Here is a 27,747-nt window from a genome sequence, read left to right as displayed (position 1 = left end):
GTGCTGATTTTTTAGTTTAAATTTGAACTCGAAAATCAGCACTCGTAGTGCAGTCACTATATATAAGCACTGTAAGTGCTAAATTAGCACTTCATTTTTTTACAGTGCAACCTTCTACTAAAAAAATATATTCTTAGGAGGAAAAATAAGTATTTTTTGACAAATAGAGTATTCTTAAAATTTGTCTCAACGCAACAATCACTCGCCTGTTGTAGTGAGGTCGGTGAAAAAACATGTGAAATGACTCTACTTGAAAACTTGATAATTCACCATTTTAAACATGTGCTCGTAGGCAAGAATTTACTATCTTTTCATGCAACAAGTTACTGGCCCGACATTGATTTTTTACCGTTCTGGCACTGTCAGAACAAAAAGGGAACGGTTGGCATGTCTGCCAAACAACCTTGCATATGATATTAACACAATATAGTATCGACATCAAAATCAAATACGAATATACGACTTTGTAACAATGAATGCAATCAGAACAATATTTAGGACAGTAAAACTGCGAAGGATAAATTACACTCCCAACATAATACAATGACAATACAAAGACTTATTATTCAGATATGTATTACATGTATATGTAAATAGTTTTTGTTGTTCTGCTCTGAAGCGCCTTGAGCATCTAATCAAGATGGAAAGTGCGCTATATAAATCTTATGTATTATTTTTTATTATTATTATAACGTTTATAATAAGTACATTTAATATGAAAATATTGTGTTCTCACAACTTCTCGTTTATAGTGTTTACTGATTTATACCAATTCTAATTTTGTCAATGTGGAATCCCAAGATCCGGACTATTAGGTTGTCTTTAACAACACCTTGTTGTATTCACCGAGAGCTGAATGTAGTATTCTGATGAAAACTCGAAGTACCTTTGTGCATTATCTCTAACAAATAGTATCTCTGTTGAATAGTCAGTAGCTTCCGATTTAGACTCAAATTCTAGCTTCAATAAACATCTTGGTGCGAGCTTTTCACATTTTGCATTTATCGCGAGCAGCATCGATAAGTAGGGGGCATAATCCCCCCCACATACACACGCCCCGACACACGCACAAACACTCCCCACTGGACTATAAGGGTAAAAGAAATCTGCATGCCGCTAATCATCCTTACAGGGAAGGTCGATCATCCACTCTGCACCTCGAGCAGAGTATGGTCTTATCAGAATAGTCTTCAAGACCTCATTCTTTCTCCCATGAATCTTTGCAATTGGAGTCGAGTTCCCGCTTAGACCAAGCTGAAAGACACCATCTTTATTTAATTCAATCCAGTAGGAATCAAATCCTGATTGACCACAGTGAACGTTGAGAGGACCAGACTTAGCGGTACGGAGGAGATCCCCGTTTTCCTGAATGGCTAACGTAGCAAAGTAAAATCCCTTTTCACTGCGACGACAAAACCCTGTATAATGCAGAAAAGAAAGAAACAATCGTTAGAGTAAGACATCTTATTTCTCAATTCAATTTATCAATTTTCCACAGTTCATTAGAATTTACATCAAAATTGGTCGATAATCAATCAATAAAAAAAGAAATAAGCAATAAAATGGAAATAAACAATAGAACTGCCTACTAGAGGATTCTAAAACCTACTTCTACTGTTCTGCTCTTTCCATAGCTGTGAACATTGCTGATTCAACATCTACTGGATAAAGACAAACGGTACAGGAACCCATTTATGTTCACAGCTTTTGTGTTCAAACCTGCCTAGCTACCACCATGCCTACAGTATCCTGCCCAATTCCAGGCTGCGACTACGACACGCCGGACCTGGATGCCTCTATTGTTGCTGCCCTGCTCACGACCCACTCCACAATTCATGCCTCTGCTGGGACAGGGTCTGCTGCCAAGATAGAGAAGGTCAAGAGGCCCACCATAGTTGCAGCCGGTACTAGCGAGGACTGGGTTTACTTCACCTCTCGTTGGTCCGATTATGTGGAGGCTACCAAGATTTCTGGCAAGGACAAGGTCGTGCAACTCCTTGAATGCTGCGATGAGCCTCTTCGCAAGGACCTTACAAGATCCTCTGGCGTCAGCCTCACCACCAAGTTTGAAGCAGAGGTGCTGGCGGCCATCAAGAGGCTCGCTGTGCGTGAGGAAAACACCATGGTGGCTCGAGTGGCGCTACATAACATGCGTCAGGACCGTGATGAGACGGTCCGCAGCTTCGGGGCCCGCTTGCGTGGTAAGTTCATCATTAAGTGCCCTGGTTGCTCTATGGATGTCAACTACACTGATGAGATACTGCCGGATGCCCTGACCAGGGGAATCGCTGACCCTGAGATTCAGCTCGACCTCTTGGGGGATAAGAACCAGACCATGGACTTAGAAGATGTTTTCCAGTTTATCGAGGCGAAGGAGGCCGGCAAGCGTTCTGCTTCATCCCTCCTGGACTCTCACGTCGTGAATTCCGCAAGCAGCTCATATCGGAAAACCAAGCAAATGCACCTCAAGGAAAGCCAAGACTTGTGTAAATACTGTGGCAAGAAGGGACATGGACAGGGTGCCCCTGCTCGTGTCCGTAGTATGTTAGTGTGTATGATACTCATATTTTTGTTACCAGTATCATCACTATTGTCATGTCGAATCAGGCATGTTACTCCTGCAAAAGTAAGTATGTTTCATTCGGATTGATGTTGAATACCCACATAGTACTCATAGGTTGAAAATAGTGGAGGGGGGGGGGGGCACATTTTTCAAATTTTTCCTTGTGGCTGGGATTTTTTGACTTCACTGTATACCCACGAACTAAATTTGTAAACTTGTTAACAGAATACCAATTACACAAATACAATAGTTTTTAGAACACTTTTAATATAGTAAATTATTATAGCAAGGATTTCAGGTTGTAGACATTTAATTATATTATGCAGATTATTACTAGATTTATAAACTTATATTATTGATAATAATGCTTAGCAATTTATTCTTCTCGGATTCTTGCTTTCTTGTTAGACTATCTGTCTGACGTCAACTGACGTCAACCCATCTCTGGATAGACCTTAGACCGATGATTCCTGCCCATTTCTTTTACTCCAGTTACATATCACAAATCCTAAACACCCTGTCAAATTAGATATAATTACAATCCGTTTCTAGTGATTTGTTCAAACCCCAAATATTTATATCAAGTTGAATTCTCTTGACATTAAGAATACATTCATTATTTTTCAAAATGTATGTTTTATCACATCCATCACTTTTTCATAACTTATAGTGATATTACCAAACAAGACCTGCCACACTGTAACAAATGAAGTGCCAATTTAGCACCTTTAGTGCTTGTATAGTGACTGCGCTACGAGTGCTGATTTTTTAGTTTAAATTTGAACTCGAAAATCAGCACTCGTAGTGCAGTCACTATATATAAGCACTGTAAGTGCTAAATTAGCACTTCATTTTTTTACAGTGCAACCTTCTACTAAAAAAATATATTCTTAGGAGGAAAAATAAGTATTTTTTGACAAATAGAGTATTCTTAAAATTTGTCTCAACGCAACAATCACTCGCCTGTTGTAGTGAGGTCGGTGAAAAAACATGTGAAATGACTCTACTTGAAAACTTGATAATTCACCATTTTAAACATGTGCTCGTAGGCAAGAATTTACTATCTTTTCATGCAACAAGTTACTGGCCCGACATTGATTTTTTACCGTTCTGGCACTGTCAGAACAAAAAGGGAACGGTTGGCATGTCTGCCAAACAACCTTGCATATGATATTAACACAATATAGTATCGACATCAAAATCAAATACGAATATACGACTTTGTAACAATGAATGCAATCAGAACAATATTTAGGACAGTAAAACTGCGAAGGATGAATTACACTCCCAACATAATACAATGACAATACAAAGACTTATTATTCAGACATGTATTACATGTATATGTAAATAGTTTTTGTTGTTCTGCTCTGAAGCGCCTTGAGCATCTAATCAAGATGGAAAGTGCGCTATATAAATCTTATGTATTATTTTTTATTATTATTATAACGTTTATAATAAGTACATTTAATATGAAAATATTGTGTTCTCACAACTTCTCGTTTATAGTGTTTACTGATTTATACCAATTCTAATTTTGTCAATGTGGAATCCCAAGATCCGGACTATTAGGTTGTCTTTAACAACACCTTGTTGTATTCACCGAGAGCTGAATGTAGTATTCTGATGAAAACTCGAAGTACCTTTGTGCATTATCTCTAACAAATAGTATCTCTGTTGAATAGTCAGTAGCTTCCGATTTAGACTCAAATTCTAGCTTCAATAAACATCTTGGTGCGAGCTTTTCACATTTTGCATTTATCGCGAGCAGCATCGATAAGTAGGGGGCATAATCCCCCCCACATACACACGCCCCGACACACGCACAAACACTCCCCACTGGACTATAAGGGTAAAAGAAATCTGCATGCCGCTAATCATCCTTACAGGGAAGGTCGATCATCCACTCTGCACCTCGAGCAGAGTATGGTCTTATCAGAATAGTCTTCAAGACCTCATTCTTTCTCCCATGAATCTTTGCAATTGGAGTCGAGTTCCCGCTTAGACCAAGCTGAAAGACACCATCTTTATTTAATTCAATCCAGTAGGAATCAAATCCTGATTGACCACAGTGAACGTTGAGAGGACCAGACTTAGCGGTACGGAGGAGATCCCCGTTTTCCTGAATGGCTAACGTAGCAAAGTAAAATCCCTTTTCACTGCGACGACAAAACCCTGTATAATGCAGAAAAGAAAGAAACAATCGTTAGAGTAAGACATCTTATTGCTCAATTCAATTTATCAATTTTCCACAGTTCATTAGAATTTACATCAAAATTGGTCGATAATCAATCAATAAAAAAAAAAATAAGCAATAAAATGGAAATAAACAATAGAACTGCCTACTAGAGGATTCTAAAACCTACTTCTACTGTTCTGCTCTTTCCATAGCTGTGAACATTGCTGATTCAACATCTACTGGATAAAGACAAACGGTACAGGAACCCATTTATGTTCACAGCTTTTGTGTTCAAACCTGCCTAGCTACCACCATGCCTACAGTATCCTGCCCAATTCCAGGCTGCGACTACGACACGCCGGACCTGGATGCCTCTATTGTTGCTGCCCTGCTCACGACCCACTCCACAATTCATGCCTCTGCTGGGACAGGGTCTGCTGCCAAGATAGAGAAGGTCAAGAGGCCCACCATAGTTGCAGCCGGTACTAGCGAGGACTGGGTTTACTTCACCTCTCGTTGGTCCGATTATGTGGAGGCTACCAAGATTTCTGGCAAGGACAAGGTCGTGCAACTCCTTGAATGCTGCGATGAGCCTCTTCGCAAGGACCTTACAAGATCCTCTGGCGTCAGCCTCACCACCAAGTTTGAAGCAGAGGTGCTGGCGGCCATCAAGAGGCTCGCTGTGCGTGAGGAAAACACCATGGTGGCTCGAGTGGCGCTACATAACCTGCGTAAGGACCGTGATGAGACGGTCCGCAGCTTCGGGTCCCGCTTGCGTGGTAAGTTCATCATTAAGTGCCCTGGTTGCTCTATGGATGTCAACTACACTGATGAGATACTGCCGGATGCCCTGACCAGGGGAATCGCTGACCCTGAGATTCAGCTCGACCTCTTGGGGGATAAGAACCAGACCATGGACTTAGAAGATGTTTTCCAGTTTATCGAGGCGAAGGAGGCCGGCAAGCGTTCTGCTTCATCCCTCCTGGACTCTCACGTCGTGAATTCCGCAAGCAGCTCATATCGGAAAACCAAGCAAATGCACCTCAAGGAAGGCCAAGACTTGTGTAACTACTGTGGCAAGAAGGGACATGGACAGGGTGCCCCTGCTCGTGTCCGTAAGACACAAAGTGATGTCTATGGACACAAATGCAGGCACTGTGATAGATTCCACCAAATGGAGAACGTATGCCGAAGCAGGGACAAACCAAAACGTCTCCCTCCGATGACCCCTGAGGGACAGGAGAATGCTCTTTTTGACTCCTTTTGCTCTGTTCATGGCTATGATCACTCCTGCGGAGGCCATGGCATTCCCCTTGATCATCACGTTTATGATAGCCTTAACCAGGCATGGATCAGAAGGAAGTCTTCCCCGCAACCCTTTATAGATGTGACTGCTCTGGTTGTCCCTGATGACTACGAAGCTCTTGGATTTCGGCTCTTCTCCCCTACGATGCCTCAATCTACCCCTGCTATGGCTGACATCGGGTGCCAGAGCTGCTTGGTCGGCATGAAGATAGTTCGCCGCCTTGGATTACGTCAACGGGACCTCATCCCTGTCAGTATGAAGATGCGAACTGCCACTAAAGGGGGCGTCAGGATTCTTGGGGCCATTCCTTTGCGTCTGTCTGGCACAGGTGCCCGAGGCCGTACCGTCTGGACGAGACAGCTTACCTACGTCACAGACAGTTGTGATCAGCTCTTCCTCAGCCGGGAAGCCTGTGTTGGCCTTGGAATCATCTCAGATAGTTTCCCACAACTTGGTGCGATACGAGACCCGCCCCTGACGGACACGGCTGCAGTCCTTGAGGGGTCTCATACAAGACGTGCCTGTCACTGCCCTCAACGTAGATTGCCCCCACCGCCTCCCACCTCACTACCTCTCCCGGCAACTGAGGACCGTGCCAAGCTTCAGCAATACCTCCTTGATTATTACAAGAGTAGTACGTTCAACACTTGCGAACACCAACCACTGCCCCTGATGGATGGCCCTCCACTTAAACTGATGGTGGACCCCGATGCAGAGCCTATCGCACATCACATCCCCGTGCCTGTACCACTCCACTGGCGGGATGCAGTCAAGGCTGGGTTGGATCACGATGTTCAGCTGGGTGTGCTTGAACCTGTACCTGTTGGAGAGCCTGTCACTTGGTGCCATAGGATGGTTGTGTGTGCCAAGAAGAATGGCAAACCAAGAAGGACTGTCCACTTCCAGGCCCTCAATGCTCATGCAACCCGCGAGACACACCACACTCAATCCCCTTTTCTCCAAGCGAGGTCAGTTCCACATGGCAAGAAGAAGACTGTCTGTGATGCTTAGAATGGTTACCACAGTGTACCCGTCTGCCAGGAAGATCGCCATCTCACAACATTCATCACACCCTGGGGTAGGCAGGATTGGCTTTTCGATTGAGCCACACCAATTGATATAAACGGTTCAATGGGTTGGAAATTACGCTGTATCCTAACGTTTCATGTCGCCATGAATATTCAAGATGGGTGGTATTCATTTCTGTAGATTTATTCATGAAAAAATTATGGCTAAGGTATACTGCCCTCTCGCGTCGCGTACACAAGTACTGATAGACCCCCCAAGAATATTGTGTGACTACAGCATTACCGTAGTTATACCACCTCAGGTCATCTCTTAGACTCGGCCTGGCTTGAAACGTCAAGTAAGTCCTACCTCCACGAATACTAAACCAAAATCGGGTTTTCCCTTCGATGTATTTCACATTAGCATACTGCACAAAAGAGGAAGTTTGTGAAAAATCCTTGCAAGCTATGTAAAAAAAGAGAAAATAAAGATGGTTAAGATTAGATTTAAAAATCATGATTTCACTACCTTCTTTTGTTTTGATTTTGTTGAAGGGCCTATTACTGAAAAAAAATGTGATTAATGATTTTTTTCTCACTATCACTGCCGTCGATTAAAACTGCAGTTATTATTAGGATTGACATTGACTGATAACAATTTCTATCAGAAAGTTTATTTGAATAATAATGATAACTATAATAAAATATATTCTGCCCAGCGCATTCTGTACAGCGCATAACACATAACACGCGCGTACAGATGTCTGGCTTTCATAATTATCATTATAATGATCAGTAATATCATGATCATTTTTTTTCTTCTACTACTACTACTACTATTAGTATTGTATCAGAATCATCATTTTAAATATCATCATCGTAATCATGATTATCATCTTACTCTTCTTTAGATTCATCCTCACTATAATTCTTCTATTCTTGATTTTATTGCATTAAATATCATATTATATATATATATATATATATATATATTCATATTTATATATTTTAAGCCCGGCGCACACTACGCGATTTCTTGCGATACGATTTTCAAAGAAATTGTAATAACACTTGAGATGAACATTGCAGCAAATTAAATCTTAGCGATCAGAGTTCAGAATAATGGTAAAAATAAAAGAAAATAGAAATTCAAATCGTAGCGACGTCATCATCAGATGCGACTTGAAACCGATTTCGACTTTACTCCGACCACAGGGCTTACCGCAAAGCAAAATTACGATTTTTTCATCCATAACAATAATGCCGAAGTTCAAACAAAAGAATTTTATCTCTTGAAACCTTCTCATTTAATGCAAAATGCGATTTAATAAAACAAAACCCGCGTAGCATCGTATCGCATAGTGACCGCTTGGCTTTATTGTTGCAATGAAGATTTACTCAGGGAGGCTTGACAGGATAAACTAAATCCCCCATATCTATGGACACACACATCGATATACACCACCTATCTAGAGCAAGACTCACCTTGACAGAATTCTCCCCCATATCTACTTGGGCACACACATCGATAAACACCGTTTTGAGCAATGCGAGTTCCTCCATTCAGACAGGGATCTAGGTGGGAAACAGTATTTAAAATGTACAGTGACGCTTGACATGCTTGAGGTACTGGCTAAAACTATTCACATCGAAGGGTACTATTGATGTTCCTGAGTGTGAATAGTCGTTGCTTAATTATTCCGAGCATGGAATTGCATATTTGTATTATATTCCTTCTGCCTGTATCATCTTCGTCATAATAATATTAAAAAAAAAACGTTTCAACTTAAAGAAAGATTCTACTCAACTTTTTCGTATTTTCTGCTAGCAAGTTTGACAGGCAGCCCAATGACAATAGATTTTATTTGACCCATGTCCCCTTATTCGAGTACTGGAGTCACTTTAATGAAGACGTTGCAAAATATTCCTATTTTGCATTTTAATTATTTACAGACTACTTACAGAACTACTAAGTGGATACAACGAAATATCTACAAAGATGAAAAAGGGCGGAGAAGAAGTATATGATGTCGATGCTGATGATGCAGAAAAAAAGGCAACAAAGGCAAGGATATATCGGAATCGGTAGCAAATATATTAATAATATTTTTAAAAAAAGATAAGAAGAAAAATAAGCGCAATAAAAGTTAACTCCACGAGCTCGGGCTAGAGGTTCCCAGTGAGATGCACACAATGTAAACACTTTCAATGCAATGATCCTAAGACAATGGATTTAATACGAAATAAACCCCGTCATAGTAATAATCTGAATAGATGATTGGTCTAAACCCTGTCATAGTAATATTCTGAACAGATAATTGGTCTAAACCCCGTCGAAGATAGTTCCAACCAATGTCACAGAATCGACAAAAATGCCATGAATCCCGACATCATGACGTCACCAACCGAAAATAGTACGCCGAGCAGCTGTAAAAAACGGCTTCAAATTGGCGTGGTTTAAGTCAATCTAATGGATATCTTTCAGCCAATTAAAGGTCAAGTCCACCTAATTTTTTTTTTATTTGAATCAATAGAGAAAATCAGACAAGCACAATGCTGAAAATTTCATCAAAATCGGATGTAAAATAAGAAAGTTATGACATTTCAAAGTTTCAGTTATTTTTGACAAATTAGTTATATGAACGAGCCAGTTACATCCAAATGAGAGAGTCAATGATAACACTCACTCACTATTTCTTTTGTTTTTTATTGTTTGAATTATACAATATTTCAATTTTTACGAATTTGACGGTTATGACCTCCTTGCCTGAAGCACAAAATGTTAAAATAATGGAATTCCACGTGTACAGGGAAGAATGAAACTTCATTTCACAAGACAATGACGAGAAAATAAAAATATTTCATAGAATAAAATACAAAAGAAATAGTGAGTGAGTGATGTCATCAGTTCCTCATTTGCATACCGACCGAGATGTGCATATACACTGTAAAAACTGTGGTGTTAAAACTGACATCAATTGGTGTTAATAGAGGACCACATCCTGAGGTGTTAAAATTACACCCTATAACACCAAAGAGTGTAAATGTAACAACAAAAGTTGTTGTAATAACACCTATAGGTGTAAAACTAACACCACCAATTTAACACCGGTGTAAATTAACTGGTGTGGTCCTCTATGTACACCGGTTAACACCACAGTTTTTGCTGTGTAACTGTTTTGTGAAGTGAAGCGAAACTTTAAAATGCCATAACTTTCTTATTTTACATCCCGGCGATTTTGATGAAATTTTTAGTGTTATGCTTGTTGAATTTTTCTCTTTTTATTCAAATCAAGTTTATGTCGGGGTGGACTTGTCCTTTAATGTAAGTTTTTTTTTTCGTTCATAATATATTGAATATGAAAATAATATATGAGTAATCAATGTTTATGAGTGCGATCGTTCCGGAAATTGCACGAGCGTGTAAGTTGAAATAATCAATTCAACAACGCAAAGCGGAGTTGAGTAAATTTCTTCGACTTGCTACAAATGTAGTATTCGAACGGTCGCACGAATGACAAAACATGAAATATTTGTTTTATACACACACGATTTGAAGACCAAATACCAAAAAAAAATTGGAAGTATAAGACCTATGAAGGAATAAGACTAGTGTATAGATCTACCCCAGTCTACTTTTGAGCCTTTTATCTTTCCAAATATTATTTCATCTATGCGTGATATAATTTGTAGCGCAGTGATGCGGGTACGCGCATGTAGTTATTGTGGAGGCACAGGATATGGTAAGCGCATTCATTGAGTTTTGGATCTATTGCACTTCCTGCTCTCTTGCTCGAGCGTGCGATAATCGACTATTGCACGGGTGCCATGTTTTGGAGTCCTATAGCTGACCAAATATCATAGACCCTCTTTTCCACATTAATATCATAAAATTAATGGAGTATTTACTTAATACCTGGTGTTACACAAGCTTTGGCTCTGTCTGCAAATGAAAGATAGGGAAATGCATCTGAACCTGGGATTCGATTGGTGATTTCTTCTACGGTATACTTCTCCGAGGGGTGCCACTCATCTCCTTCTGTCTCTTTGTCGCAGATTATCCGCATTGATGCTGATACAGCATGGGTACCTTAGGTGTAGTTACGGTTGTAAGATTGAATTGTGAAAGAAATCGAATTGGTGGTATTAAGCAATCGTCTCAAAATATGAGAAGTGCACTGCACTTCTCTGTCCCTCCCCTCTTCTTCCCCTAACCCCCCCTCCACCTTAATGCTGTTTGTATTTATTTGTAAACAAAAGCTCTACATATCATTACGACCCAGTGTTTTTTGTGTGTAATGAAACTAAGTTTATTTAGGGTCTTGCCTTTTGTACAAGCTTGGCTTTTTTCGGCAAGACCCTCCGTTTTACTTTCAAATACAAATGTCATATTAGGTTTTTTTTATTTGTTAAATCATGTTCCTTAAGTCTAAGATTATGTTATATATATTTTATTATGTTTTGCAGTATTTTCGACCTTGTCATGTTATATTTATCATTCTTATGTTGTGAAACGGAAATCAATAAAATCAAATCAAATCAAATCAAATATAATCCATATTACCAGAAAAATTGGGAAAAATAAATAACTAATTTTGGCAACGTTGAATTTCGGCCGAGTGTCACAATCGATGAACGATGATGTGTAAGAAAAAAAATTAAACGGACACCCCCTCCCCCTTACAAGAATCTTATAACATGACTCTATTTGAGCTCTTTGTTGATGATGTTTTCCGTTAAACATGAATACATTTTTTAATTTTTTTAAATCATACCAGTAGGTATTTATATAATGATCAATGCCGACCTGCGGGATGTCTAAATGCGTTGAGGTATTACAAAACGATCGAGCGACCGCCATTATTCGTTAATACCCCCAACCCCCTCCCGATTGTAATCTCATAATTTTTAAAAGATGCAATTTTTAGTTCGAGCAATAGTAATTAGATAATGCCACTGCAGCTAGTCACCCTGTCCATTTTCGTTAATTCGTTTGGTCCAAAATGCATTTTCTTCTAATATCAGAGGGGGAGGGGTTAAGGGGGATTGCAAGGGTAAAAGTGAGGAGAGGATAGGCCAGGTGAGTCGTAATGATATATTTGGTCAGTGGATAAGTCACCGGACTTTGAACAAAGAGGTCTGGGGTTCAAATCCCACCATGGTACTTGCGTCCTTTGACAAAGGGTTTATCTACATTTGCCACTCTCCACCCTGGTCATGCTAGTGTAGTTAATGGGTACCCGGTAGAAAGGAATTTATCGAATGATCGAGCCCCTGATTAGGGTAACAGTGCTCATGGGGTAATCGTATGCGCAGCTTAGAAACATTGTATTCAGCACTATATATTTGCATATTATTATCATCATTATCTTTATTAGCGTTATTATTATCATTATCACCATCATCACTACTGATGCTGCTACTACTTCAACTACTACTACTACTACTACTACTACTACTACTACTACTACTACTACTACTACTACTACTACTAACTACTACTTCTACTACTACTACTACTACTACTACTACTACTACTACTACTACTACTACTACTACTACTACTACTACTACTACTACTACTTCTGCTACTACTACTACTACTACTACTACTACAACTACTACTTCTACTACTACTACTACTACTACTACTACTACTACTACTACTACTACTACTACTACTACTACGACAACTACTACTACTACTGTTACTGCTGCTACTACTACTACTATTATTATTATACACCTCTACTACTACTACTACTACTACTACTACTACTACTACTACTACTACTACTACTACTACTACTACTACTTCTACTACTACTTCTACTACTACTACTACTACTACTACTACTACTACTACTACTACTACTACTACTACTACTACTTCTACTACTACTACTACTACTACTACTACCACCACCACCACCGTCCCGCTATCAATGTATGCATGGAAAGAAATGACTTACCAAGATTGCAAATTACAAACCACAGCAAATAATCCACCGTCATGGCTATGGTGACAAGAACCTCTTAACAGAATTGTCAAACTAAAACCCATTTCATTCTATTAAATACAGAAGAAGACAATAACGTTTCCCATAATCAATACAGAAAAGAAAAAAATATTGATTTTTTAAAATGAAATTTGTCTTCATTACATTTCACTTGAATAAAAATTAGAGAGAAAAGAAAGGGAGACGGGGAAACAAATATCGTGGTGAGTTTTAAATCTCTCAGACAGTGCCCTTAATGAATACTCTTTATAACATTTATGATAGATTATATGATTTTCATTAAACGGAAGAAATATATATAAAGTGTCACCTATAATGTAAAAAAGTCATATAATTACCTAAGTAATTGTGAAAATTATAAAGCGACATGAAAGAAATGTTATACTTTGTCAAGAAGAGTGCATATGTGATGATGTGCGTGTGTGTTAGCAGGTGTGTGAGAGAGAGAGAGATAGAGAGAGAATAAAGGGTGCATCTACTACAGTTATCATTATACATACTCGACGATGATATAACAGTCAATAAAGAGTGAAATAAAAAATAGATTTTTTAAATACTACCATAAGCTTTCAAACGTAAAACGAAGGTGATGAGATCAGAAAGTGGAATGAATGTAATGAAACAGACTTTCGTCTCGTCTGATGAATTATGATTTTTTTTACGACACCTTGCGAAGATTGTAGCCTCTAAACTTTCTCATTAATTGACTTTTATTATCATGTTGATCATGATCATGATGACTTCCAACCTATATATAACACCATTTGATGTGTAGTGAACTTTGCATGACTATTCATTCGTATTCATTCAATGATAAAAATACGTTTCAAAATTCAATTCAATTCAGTTCAGTTCAATTGATTATTCACTCAAATTCAAATAAGTTAAAAATATAATGTACAATGGAAAACAATTAGGAGTGCATAAAATAATCCTGGGGGTGTTTCACAAAGATTTAAGTATGACTTAGGTCGCACTTAAATGTTGACGCGTACATGATATGCAACGCGCAATCTTATTGATCAATACGCAGAAGTGCGCGTCCTCTTGGCATAATCTGACCAATGCTGTCATGCCTTTTATACTGCACGCAACTAGACATTTAAGTGCGACTCTAATTCATACTTAAATCTTTGTGAAACACCCCCCTGGACCTATCACAATACGTCCATGAATAAATATAGGTTTCCTCGCTCAATTTAACATTCAAATGATTTAATTAAACGTTATGATCACTTGATTTCGCGATAGGCATAATCGCCTCGTTGTTTGTCGTTGTGATTAAATTATTTGTCACTTGAATTCATTTCCCGCGCAAAATGATTATCAAACAAGACACCAGAATGTAAAAAACAACACAAAAACAAAATAAAACCATCATGAAATCAAATGAATTCGCAAGCATAACAGTCTTTTCGCATGTGGGGTCATTATTTCTGAAAAAAAAACCCAGAATCTTCAGATGAGTGACCTGTATCGGCCGCAGAAACGCTGTTAGCGTAACACATGCGCTAACAAAGGCTTCTGTTACAACCGGTAATGTCGCCGCGATGGCTAATGTCAAAGTAACCCATTAATAATATCTTGGATCAACACTTGACATCACAATCTGTATATCATTTTTCATTAACAAATCAGCTACTAACATAATGGGTAGAATGACCGCTGCACAGAAGGCACAGGAAGCACTGTTATAGCACCGTTAGGCACGAGTGTTGTTATAGGGGAATTGAGTTAGGCAAAATCTATAATTTGTGCCTAGTGATCTAGATTTAGTTATGATTATTTGCACATTCTACAAGTTTAAAATCTTGTCTAGGAAAGGGTAAATGTAATTCATTATTATATAGGACTTAAAAATGTCCTTATTATTACAGTTTAAACATGAAATGAAAGCAAGTAGTAAATACACATTTATTAATTTAATGTAAAATATATTGAATAAGCTTTAAAAAGATAAATAAAATTAGCCTATCATATACGATTGAGATTCTGTACCAAAAAATGCAATCCCACTTTTCATCAGTTTCTTTTGTTTGAAAATGCTCTTCACAGACTTCACTCATCATGTTCATGATAAGATTTTGCCAATGATGATTATCATGCGATAAATTTCATCAGCTATTGTTCTTCTTTCTAATGTAGAATCTATTCTTAAACATCTCTTTAAACACTTAAACAAATGATATATCTTGGAAGAAAAAACATGATGAAAAAGGATTATATCTTGGCACTAATCAACACCCCCCGCTAAGGCGTATTCCAGGATGGAGAAAATGATACGGTTTGAAAAGTAAAGTGAGACAAACAAAACACTGACAAATTGATAAAAATTGGAAATGAATATAAAAATTTATGGTATCTTAAAATTTTGCACTATAGGCCCTATTTCGGTGAAATTTATATTCATGTCTTCAGGAATATGCAATGAGGGTCTGTTGTATCATACAAAATCAGGTTTATTTAAATTTTGTCCACCCAGAATATTTCTTCAAATATCATCATTTTGTTACTCGGGCGACACACACATTTAAGACAATTACGAGTTCATTTCAATAAAAACAGAAAAAGGGGAAACATGCTGCTCAGTAATATAATTTGCAAAATACAGTGTTAAATTTCTTATATTCAAGAATTTCGTTATTTTTTTATCAGATTTTGATGACGTGTTCAGCAATTTGGTCATCTAATTTTGCTCCATCTATTCATAAATTGCTGTGTGGGCCCGGAATACCCCTTTAATTCGGTCGAGGTCTATCTTAATTTGCTTGGTATAGAAAGGGAGACAAGTTTAAAAGAGAGAAATTATTCACTAACATCGTCATTATTGGTGCCCTTAGCACTGATTCTATTAACATTAGCGCCACTGTTATGCTGGGCCTTTTATTATTAGATTATTAGGAATTCGGCTAATCTTCTGTGAGTTTATCGATACCGGTAGGCCAATTTTTAGTGTCCTGTTCAGGCCCCCGAAGCTACCGCCATTTTGTTTAATCCATTAGAAGCTAAAATAAGCCCCCATTAATATTAATTTCGTACGATGCTCCCTCGTCAACTGTGGTTTTGTACGTGTATTAGACAATACGCACATCAGCGCAATGACAAAGGTCAACTTGGAAAATTCATTAATGTATTCATTTTGTTACGCGCTCGTGACGCGAAGGATTCAGCGAATCAAGCAAGCGCAAATCTGAGACGATACGTTGCGCTTTATAAAGTATCGATATCACAAGCGATATCACTTAAAAACAAAACAATGTTTTTATTGCGTCTTATAGGCCTATGCTAATTCTAAAAGGGAAGATGAAAAGAGTAGATCAAGTCGCGATTAGGTAAAAAGGTGGGGGTGGGGGCAAATCATGGTTATTACAATGATTGTATTCATTATCACTGGTTGAGTATGAATACTGAAAAAAATAACTTTTACCACTAAAAGAGCCATTTCTTGTTACAATTTTCGAGAAGTGAAAAAAAAATCTTCATGGATCCCCGTGCCTGCTTTCTTCTGGCGTCCGTTTCATAATGAATTATACTGAGCTATTTAACATCGCTATTATTGTGATAACCGTGGGAACCTTGATTATGATTGGTATTCGTAGTTACCATACTTGTAACTCATGATGAAACGGGCCCCAGTTTATCATGTTCAATATGTTTCCTGTCTCCTTTATTCTCCAGCATTTCTTACTCTGTTTTTTTTTTCATTTAATCATTTTAACATGTTGTTTTGTGCCTCCTTTCTCCTACATATGAAGAGCTCACTTTTAAAAGGGGTTAGGTCCATTTTTAATCAAATTTGATTTTTATGTCTTTAGTAGCTCTATAAGATGATACCATATAGAAAAGTTGAAATTCCCATAAAAAAAAGTGAACTAAAAAAAGAAAATTCACTTTTTTTCAAAAGGGGTTAGGTCCATACATAATTTTTCTGGAAAATAATATCTTAAAAAAATATGAAGATAAGTAGATTTCTTTTATACCCAATTTTAAATTTCTAATGGTAGGGTATCATGAAAATTCATTTTCGCATAAGAATATTGCAATATGGGAGAATAAAAAAATGATTTTCTTGGAGTGGCCCTAGCCCCTTTTGCAACTTAACTTTTCATATATTTCCTTCTTATTTTCCCACTTGTTATCTGTCTCCAGGTTTCCAAAAATCTCGTCTTATTTCTCTTCCACCCCTTTTGTGCCTACTTCCAACATCAGCTCTCTCACCACTCCCTCTAAATTATCTCTTCATAATTATGTGGCCCTCCATTTTTTCTCATCTCTTTTCGACCCACTTCTCATCACTCTTTCCCTCTCTCGATCTCATTTTGAATTTTGCCAATTCCAAATCCCTTTCATTTTAGCTCTGTATAAATACTATATGAACACAAATGAAAGACATGAAGGAATTCTCTGGTTAGTGGTGAATTTTATTAATTATCCAGAAAAAAAAATCACATTATCAGAGGATTAAGCTTTACCTTTTTCTTAAGCGTATGTTAATACTTTAAGAAAGTAATTTGTTTTTGTATGCTGGGGGGCACAATTCCCCCTACTTTTTGAAGCACTGAAAAGTGCTTTTTTATGCAAGAAAATGCCTCCTCACGAACGTGTATACTGTGTCCCTTTCACCTGATGAGAACCTGTTTTAGGTAATACCAATTACCGGTAGTGCTCTTCCTTATATGCAATTTTTTACCCAAAAATGCCCCCCAACGTGTTCTGTGCCCTTCCATCTGAGGGCCCGTTTCACGTGTTACAAAGTGCCCCCTCGCCTTCTTGAAAGTGCCCTTTCTTGAATCACTGCCCCCTTTTACCAAAGAAAAGTGCTCCTAAAGAACTTGTTCTGTGCCCCTTTCACCTGAGAAGGATCTGTTTTATGGTCACCATGACAAGTGCCCTTTGAAACAAGAAAACAATATTTTCATTTCTATAATATACTTCTGAAGGAAATCCTTTGTGCATTAAGTTTAATAATTCATGTGAGTGGAGTATATAAGCAGTTTCGTACAGATGGAGGGGAGAGGGGCTTGAAGGACTCTTGCCCATAGGCGGCGGAAGCGGGGGGATAGGGGGACCTGTCCCCCCTAAATTTGAGGTGGGGGACAGTCCCCCCTAAATTTTTTGTTGAGAATCTTTTTTTTTTGCTCATCAATTTTTTTTCCTGCGTCCCCCCTAAATTCAGGTAGACCCCCCCCTTAATATTGTTGTGGCCCCCCTAAAATTGTGGTTGACAACCTTTTTTTTTGCTGGAAATTTTTGTGGTCTCTTAAGATTTAGGTGGATAAATTCAGGTGGACCCCCTAAATTTTTTGCCTTCCGCCGCCAATGCTCTGCCCCCCCCCCAGAAAAAAAAAATCACGACTAAGACCAAAAAAGAAAAGCAAAGGGTGAAATATATCATTTTGAATATTTTGTCAAAATCTATAACAAAATTGGATATTTGTTTTTAAAATGTCAAAATTTTGCTCGCTCGCAACTTTTTAAAAAATTTCACATAAAACAGCATTTTCCCTGTGCCCCCCCCCACTTTCAACTTCAATCCGCCGCTCCTATTTGTATGTTTATAGCTTCTCTTTTTGCAACCAGTTTTAATAAAAATCAATAAGAAATTTCATACGTCATGAATTTGGGTTGTGATAATATTTTTTTTTTTAAATTGGACTTGGAAAAAAAAACTTTTCCATCTTCATCACGTGGTTCCCAAGTCTTCAATGTTGACTTGTTGGATTTCTTGAATGAAAACATCTGTTACACCAGTCCTGCAGATTGAAAAAATAGAGAAAGAAAATCAATTAAATTGTCATGATTTATAACACATAAATGTTTTAAGAAAAGTGAGACTATGCATATATATGTTTCTTCAACACATAACATAGGAAATCTTACTTCTACTAATTATAAACTTGTACTTCTATAAAGCATATCACTTAAACATGTTCTCCGCAGTTTACATACCACTCTCCATTCTAACTACATGTATACTTTGAAAAAATGTCAGAGATTTCTTGTAAATATCAATATAAAAAATTAACATATGTAAATTATATGAATTGTAAGAATTAAAGTTGATATGTTTTGTTGCACAGAATATTTTGATCTGTAATTAAAAACGACACTAACTATAATCTAAAAACAAAATTGAAATGGGTTTTTCAAAGGCAGGTCTATTTGTTGCCAAAAAAAATGTGAACAACCTCCATTATCAAAAATAATCACTAACTAACTCACTCACTCCTATAACTGCTGTAGTTTGTATTTCTCTTTGTGGTCCAGTCACTGTTCTATTAGGCCTACTTCACCAATTATTTATCATCATCAATCACCTCCATGGAAATTGTCAAACTGCATCATCCTATTAGACAAAATGTAAAACAAAAAAAAATCATAAATCTACAAATATGAAATATGAATATCACACTAAAGAATCAATAAAATGAATTTTATAAAATGTAACTCATGAAAATAAATATTGCTCTGTTCATAAACAAATAGGAAATAAAAAGGCAATTTAATTACTAGTAGATCAAGGACATGACCTTGTTTTATAAATTTGCCCAAGGCACATAACTTTTGACATTGGTTCTACTTTAGACTCGAGAGCCTGTATATTTAAGAAGTGTATATTCAGTACAGATCCTACCTCTTTGTGACTCAGGTTATTTTTATTTAATGTAAACATGGTTAACATTCAATGCATGTAATGTATCTGTAATTTTGAATGGGTTAGTTTAACTTTTATACCTGGATGAGAATCTGCGAAATGATGCATGCACTTATGATCATCATCTTGAACCATATAGGTAGACCTCTATACTGTTTTTCTTGTCCTTCAAACTCAACCTGTTTTTCTTGTTCTTCAAACTCAACCTGTTTGTGAAAGAAAAGAGAGTACAATAATAAGGAGTGATATTTTTCATGGCCGTATGTATAGGGGAGGGATTTGGGTAAGAGCTGAAATGTGAAAACCTTCATCAAAAAAAGAATTGCATGACATCCTTCAATTTTATTTTAGAAAATGCACAAAACGGCCATAGGTAATATTGGTTACTTCTGGCCCCCACTTTCTGAATTTTAGGTTTCTCTAATTTTTTCACATGTCAGCCCCCCCCCCCCAATAAAAAGAAACATCTGCATCTTTTTATTTCCGAATCTTATTTCATTTGACTTTAACATAATTTCATCTCATGCACTAGGTCTAGATCTATTTGTAAGAAAGTATAGATCTAGTCCAAGACTCAGAGCTGTGCAACAGCATTCGCGTATCTAAATTACTCGTAGGTCTAGATCTAGATAGTAACGATGGACTCTCGATCTATCTAGACCTACAAAGTAAAGCTTTGGTTCTAAACCGAGATCTAGGCCTATATGGATTTGATGTCTGACTCTGACTTTTATTCCAGGCTAAAAGTTTAAACTTCATTGCCATTATTGACCAAGATTAGATCTAGTCCTTGGTCCACTGACAGGCATAGGCCTACTCGTACACGTAAATGGAGTCGTTTAGGCCCAGACCTAGATCTAGGCCTGGCTAAATTACAGACCTAGATCATAAGCCCTGGGGTAAGTGTCGCGGGTTGGGAAAGTATAATTTAGATGACTAGATTTGAATTAGGTTGGCCTAGAATTAGAAAGCATCGATGAATAAAAGTAAAGTACCGTAACGGCATAAGTCTAAAATAATAAGCAACACAAGATCCTCTCTTAACCAAGTTAGAAATTAGATCTAACGTTAGGCCTATCTAGATCTAGGTCCTAGATCTATTGATAATAAGACAAACATGCAGAGCTGCAGCATATTATTTCTTAGACAGGAATAACCATCGTTTCTGGGGATTTATTCAACAAAAAATTTTGACATTTTACTAGGTTCAGCGGAACAACCAAAATAGAGAGACTGAAGCTTTTGGTCTATATTTCTAAGACAGAGTCTAACTTAAAATGGGTGGGAGATTAATGCAGAAGCCTGAAGTTATGCAAAATAAATTTGATATCTGAAAGTGAAACTGAAAGTGAGGATTGACACAATGACAGGCAATATATCTTCATCCACACTCCACTTCACAGTTTATTCCTGACTGGGTCTCGATCTACTGAAGATAGATGCAGATCTCCCTCCATCTCCCTCTAGATCTAACGTTACAGTGTACAAAAAGAAGTTTCATTCTTCTTGTTTTAATCAATCGTGGGTTGGTCCTTAATTGGAGGTGAACCAAACCGGCCCGAATTTCTCTCGATGCCCAATCGGCTAGGACGAGTAGGAGCCCGTACAAAATACATGTGGTTAACACAGCGGCATAACCGCAACACTGCAAGCAACCTACAGGCTGCACTGGGCGACGATGCGACGATGACAATCTAACTTCAATTTCAAAGACCAAATTCTGCTTTCCTTTAACAGAAGAATGATAGCAAAGTCTCTAATTTGGTAGAGAAATAACCTATGATCACAAAATACAGTGTGAAATTTGTAAATAGTCCACTGAATTCATGTGGTTATATCAGTTTATACGTACTCACCGGAGTGTTCGTAGGTCCTTTTTTGTGTGGAAAGAAAAGTTTCAGAATGAATAAATTAGATGACGTAATGAGGTCAAATGAATAATTAATTCTGTAACACGATACCACTAGTATCGATGACAAAGAATCGGGGAAATTGCGTATTAATGACGCTCTTAGCCAATTAAAAGGGTGGGTTATGAATATATTTACGCTCATGAATGTCAATGGGGGCTTATTTTTGTCTTCAAATGATCGCGGTAGGCGGAGCCTAATCTGATTTGTTTTGTGTTGAACGCGCGCGCAGCTTTCGGTCTAGTAATATATTATAAGGTCTTTGGTCCTGTTAGTGAAAACATTGCGTCTAGCGGTGGTCGCCCATGAAAGGTGTGACTGGCCCTACTGTTAGCGTTCTGTTACGCTGGATTGTTACACAGAGCATGCAAAATAATTTTTTTTACACATGTGAATTCATTTAAAATATGTTATTTATATTTTAAGTATTTGCATGAAAATTAAAAAGTGGGCATTTAAAATCATATGTTGCATGCATGGCGTGGCAGCTGTTTAGTCAAATGGATTCACCTATATTCAAGCACGTTTTAAATTAGTGCATTTGATTTAAGATGTTAAAGCAAATATGAAATATGTTGATTATGTGGCAATTCTATTTCATGTATAGGCATACTTTCCTGTTTGTAATGTATTGAAAAAATGTTATGGAATGTACTAGAATAATAATGCTTTTTTCTTGAATAAAGGCAGAATAAAGGTACTAGTTGATGGTAATGAGCCGCCCCTTAAAAATCTGTCATGCTTGACATACAGAGGATCGCTCATGAAATTGAATAAAGTTGAATATATTGAATAAAATATGCATTAAAAAAAGAACATGTCAGTGGCGAATCCACTTTTGAGCACAGTGTTTTTTCTTCAATTAACTGGAATATTTCATGCATAGGCGACTGTGGACCCTTCTTTATACTTGTCAAATTTTCCTTGAACAAATGACCTCGATTTTGAAAAGGTCTTTTTTTTTTTTGGTTGTCAAATGTCCCCTGTACAAAATGCCCTCCCCCAACCTTGGAACTTGTATATAAGTTGAAAAGAATCAAAAAAGAAGAAAGTATAGTAATTGAGGAAAGTGTCAACGCAGTCAGCATTGTCGGGTGAAAAGGAAGCTTAATATTACAGATTTGTCCTTAATACCTTTGTAAACGAAAAACGCTTTGCAAACGATGCAAAAATTCGCTTTATGATGAAAACTAAAAGGAATTTTGCAAAATCCAATTTGGGCAACCCCTCCCCCAAAGAATCAAATAAACCACAATGCACAATTCTAATTTTATTTTCAATATTTTTATACCTCTCATGCATAATAAACGAATTATATAATTATCATTAATTTGAACTCTCATAAATGAAATTGGTTGCTCAAGCAATCCTATCGGTCATTGCTGATTGAATTGAATGCGCAATGGCTGAATTTGATTGCTCAAATTTAGAATAAAAAAGTACATTGGTTAATTTGTATCACTATCAACGAACCTCTTTGCCTTAGAACGACATCAATAGCTAAGCGCCCCGGGGGGGGGGCACTTACATTGACGAGTGGATACCATGCGCGACCAAAAAAAACACGTAAAAAGGATGTCTTTTTCACGATAGGGCACGTTACGTACGTAACGTGATAAGGGTGTCAATAACACAAAAATAATGAAAAAAGGGTATTTATTTCGCTGGGAAAATTACGTGTAAGTTAGGGTCGAATTTGCGGGGATGATAAAACAAAATTAAAATGTTTTATAAAGGAAGTCCTTTTTGCCCCAACACTTCGTGTTTAAAGTCCGATTTGCGCGAGGTGTAGAAGGTGGGGTCATACTAAACCAAATAAGGTAAAGCCGACGACCGAAGGACCAGTAACAATAAAACATTCCTGTACTTGTTTAGGGGTTCATTTCAGGGAATATTTGCCAAGAATATCGTTTTGTTTCCAATACTTGTTAAGGGTAGGGTTTCACACGCTAATAATTGTTAAGGGTGCATTTTCAGAATATGGAAATTACGTGTTTAGGGTGCTTTTCGAGACCCCTTGGTCGCGCATGGTATCCACTCGTGAATGGAAGTGCCCCCCCGGGCTAAGCGCGTAGCATGGGAGGGGGGGGGGGGTGCGGTCGCTCCCCCAAAAGAAAGAAAATGAAGGGAAAAAGAGAGGAGAAAATGAAAAGCGAAGGGAAGAAAGGTAGCTTTGTGGGTTTTTTCTTTCTATTCTTTACTTTTTTTCTCAAAAAGAGAAACTCCTTCACTCTTGCTCTAAATTTTATGAATTTGCTTCCGCGCTGAGAATATTGCAGTTCACCTTTGTTTCCCTCACCCTTTCTCCGAGACTAACCCTGTTTTTCTTGCATTTTCTGTGATTCATGAATTTCGCATAATTCAGCATAAGTAATTTTCGGGCCGGATGAGCTAAAAAGTTAATGAATGTAATTCTTGAAACGTAGACATAAGGGTAATCCTCTACATAGTAATTGGGTATCATTTTGAAAGGCACGGAGATCCTGAAAGTTTGGGCTCTTACCACGGATTTCAGTAACTTCAAACTGTTATTGCAACCTTGTCATTATACAGTGCGTCCCAGAATAAACGAAACCAAGATTGATCGTTGATTTATCATAACTTATTCTTCATCAAATTTCATAAATGGCCCACCATTTTAAAGCTTAGGGTCTCCTCATTCATGTAAGGCAATCAATATGACCCGTATGTCAGGAATGAGTAAGTAAAAACAATTTGAAGAAAGGAAACCAAAAAGTCGTTTGGCGAGCGTTATCTGAAGTTTTCTTTAAAATTTATATATTCAGAAAGTTCATTTCCTGCCCTTTCATATGACACCACAACCAATAAAGTTGCCTCAGAAATAAGAAAGTTATGTTCATTTTAACAAGTGCTTGCAATTCAATAATTTCATTCAACAAACTCGCTTGATAGTCATTTTCAGCTAGCTTGACCAACCAGTTCCTTTCATTACCGATCATCCATGCATAAATTCTTTTGTTACCTCTGTCTAGTGCGAGGAAAGGCAGCAGTCAAACAAATTTATCGAATGAAATTATTGAAATGCAAGCACTGTTTCAAACGTACATAACTTTCTTATTTCTGAAGCATTTTTATTGGTTGTGGTGTCATATGAAAGGGCAGGAAATGAACTTATCGAATATGTAAATTTTAAAGAGAATGTCAGATATCGCTCGCCAAATGACTTTTTGGTTTCCTCTCTTTAAATTGTTTTTACGTATTCATGCGTGACGTATGGGTTATATTGATTTCTTCAAATGAATGAGGAGACCCTAAGCTTTAAAATGATGGGTCATTTATGAAATTTGATTAAGAATAAGTTATGATAAATCATCGATCAATCTCGGTTTCGTTTATTCTGGGACGCACTGTATTATGGGTCCCTGATAATAGGCTGAAGTTGTATAATTTATTTGCAACATGCTTACAAACCAAACTTGATAAAATCAGTAACCACTGACCTTGGACCTAGTATTCAGAGAAGTATAAAAATAAGCAATTCTTAAATGTGCTTTACTGATAAGCTCAAAACCAAGATGAATTTAAACTTAGTTGCGTTTGAATGAAACTATTTCTGCAATAAGCCATTAAAACAGTAAGGACTCCAAAGAAATACAAGAAAGATATTGTGACATCAAATAATTATTTTATTGTCCATATAATATATATTATTCCATATCTCAAAGACTCAAACATGCAAACAATGAAATAACCAATGTCATCAAATAACATGAAAATCATACTTTTCTATGATACTTGACATATATTAATATATTCACAAGAGCTAAACAGAGGTAACCTCTATATCAAGGCCCCGTCACATATTGCCATGGAATGATATCATCTAAACAATTTTCATAAGAGTTGCATGTCAGCAAGTTTAATCATGTCCACAGCTTTAAGGTGACCACACACCAAGCACGGTTCATGACCTGTTTCTCTTTCTTCTTAAAAGACAGTATAACATTTCATGCAAAGATTAGAGCATGGAACATATCGATGCTTTTATGAAAAATATAGGACTACATAATTCCTTCTTCGACAAAGAGGTATGGAGCAAATCAGAATCCTAATCATGGTGATGTTATACAAATCGGAGGATGAGCTAGGATTCAACGCTACTTCAACCATTTCTCCGAACTACAGGTTTGAAATTAATCAAAATGTTGATAAATCTATTTGTCCTCTAATAGATTTAAATCAGAATCTAAAATGAGATCATTCCATTTTCTCATATTATTCCGAATTTGCAAATTGATGTTTGTTCCAAATTGGATTGTACACCAATCGCAAGATGCGGGGTGGACTTATCAAATCTAGCACCATCTCTCAGGATCCCAAAACATCCATAAACTAGCGGAGGAAATAATTATCAATGTTAATGAATCTTTTTGTCTACCAGAATGCATCATTACATGGTAATATGTGACTGGGGCTAAGAACATCATAGTACTTTCCATGTGTTTTCAAACATTAAGACATAAATCTAAAATACCTAAGATACATGTAAGTGTTTTAATTACATTCCACCAAAATTACTTTTGTTTATGATGACAACTGATATACATGTACATTTATGAATGGAATGCTGAATAGTATATATATATATGTAGCTTCAAACATGAAATTTACCCTCCAATAATGAATTTTCGATTCATGTTTGCATTTAAATAAAAACTTACACATACTGACATATGTATGAATTTGCTTTAAATCTATGTATGTAAAGAATCACCAATAGTACACAAGTACATGATAGAATATTGCTTTAACATTTTTTTTTACTAGAAATTACAAAGGAACAACTAATACAGACTACACCTCATACACTAAGAATTATTTCAATAAAAAAGAATGGAAATATGAAAGTGTCATATGCTGTAAGCATGTATCGTTTTTCTTTTATTTAGGCCAACCATTTACACTAAAATATATATTTTTCAAAGAATTGCACAAGATGTAGATTACAAAAGCCTGATAAGAGTGCTCAAACTTCATTTGCTACAATGTAGGCCAAGGCCAGTGATGGATGGATGCATGGGTATATACATTGTACATATACCACAGATATGTACACATATTTATCTTCATATATGTTGTGAATCTTATATTAGGTTTAACTGTTTAATAACAAAAATACTTGCATAAAAAACATCAATTTAACTTTTCACTAAGAACCATTGAAATATCATCATTTTCTTCTTTAATGTGAGTGAATGTCATTGCATGCAAAACGAAAACAAACAAGAAAAACATAACCTCACAAAGAATAATTTTTAATAAAACATGTCTTATCTTTGTGTGTACATGTATGTGATCATCCTAATAATTCATACCTTACTTAAAATTACTACACACAACTAAATGTTTATATGGTATCAAATGTCAAAATATGATATGGCATAATGATAGAAATATCCTTCTCAGTACAATTCCATTACATGTATTATGCAATGAAAGCATGAATTCAAATATACTGGTAGTGTAACCTAGAGATGGTAGTTTGACAGAGTAGAAAGAAATATATATGATAAAACTTCCCATACTTTAACCCTAAAAAGACTGGGGGGGGGGGCTGATTCAGCCCCCCCTCGACATTTTTCGCGATAAATCCGCTGCGCAAAATTTTTTGACCGCGTCGCTCGCTGACTTTTTACTTTCAAGTCTCGCGCAACTTTTGAGACCAAAATTGTGACCCCCGGGTACACGGTTCCAAAATTACGCAACATTTCGTAAGTGCATGCAGACCCAAAATTACTCAAAAACGTGAATTTGTGTACAAATCCAATGCAAATAGTGTTCTTAGCCAAAATTCATAAATGTTTCATTATTTTTCCTTTTACTGCTTAAAATCAATGAATTTTATCTTGTTTATGGTCAAAATAAAGTCCCCGACAATTTCCATTGAAAAAACAATAAAAAACAAAAAGTCGAAAAACAAAGAAATACATAAGAAATTTAGAAAACAATAGAATACATAAGAAAATAAATTTGATTTTGAAATTTTTTAAAAATCAATTTGATCAGATGCCTATCTAGAGTATGTGAAACAAAAATTAGCATTTCAGGGGCATTATTTTATTAATTAGAGCAAACTTCTGATTTTA

General features: G+C 36.8%; 1 long non-coding RNA gene across 1 annotated transcript; it reads right to left on the bottom strand.

The window, feature by feature from the left end:
- Positions 1-18,788: 18,788 nt before the first annotated feature.
- LOC121429545 lies at positions 18,789-19,822 on the bottom strand. The gene is made up of 3 exons (XR_005971948.1): positions 19,811-19,822; positions 19,302-19,421; positions 18,789-18,828 (listed from the first exon to the last, which is right to left on the bottom strand). It is a non-coding gene; the product is annotated as an uncharacterized LOC121429545 (long non-coding RNA).
- Positions 19,823-27,747: the final 7,925 nt, after the last annotated feature.

Source organism: Lytechinus variegatus, chromosome 16, assembly GCF_018143015.1.
Source record: "Lytechinus variegatus isolate NC3 chromosome 16, Lvar_3.0, whole genome shotgun sequence".
In the NCBI taxonomy this organism is placed as follows: Eukaryota; Metazoa; Echinodermata; class Echinoidea; order Temnopleuroida; family Toxopneustidae; genus Lytechinus; species Lytechinus variegatus.
The sequence above is the reverse complement of the archived record's forward strand: the minus strand, read 5'-3'. Positions and strand labels throughout refer to the sequence as shown.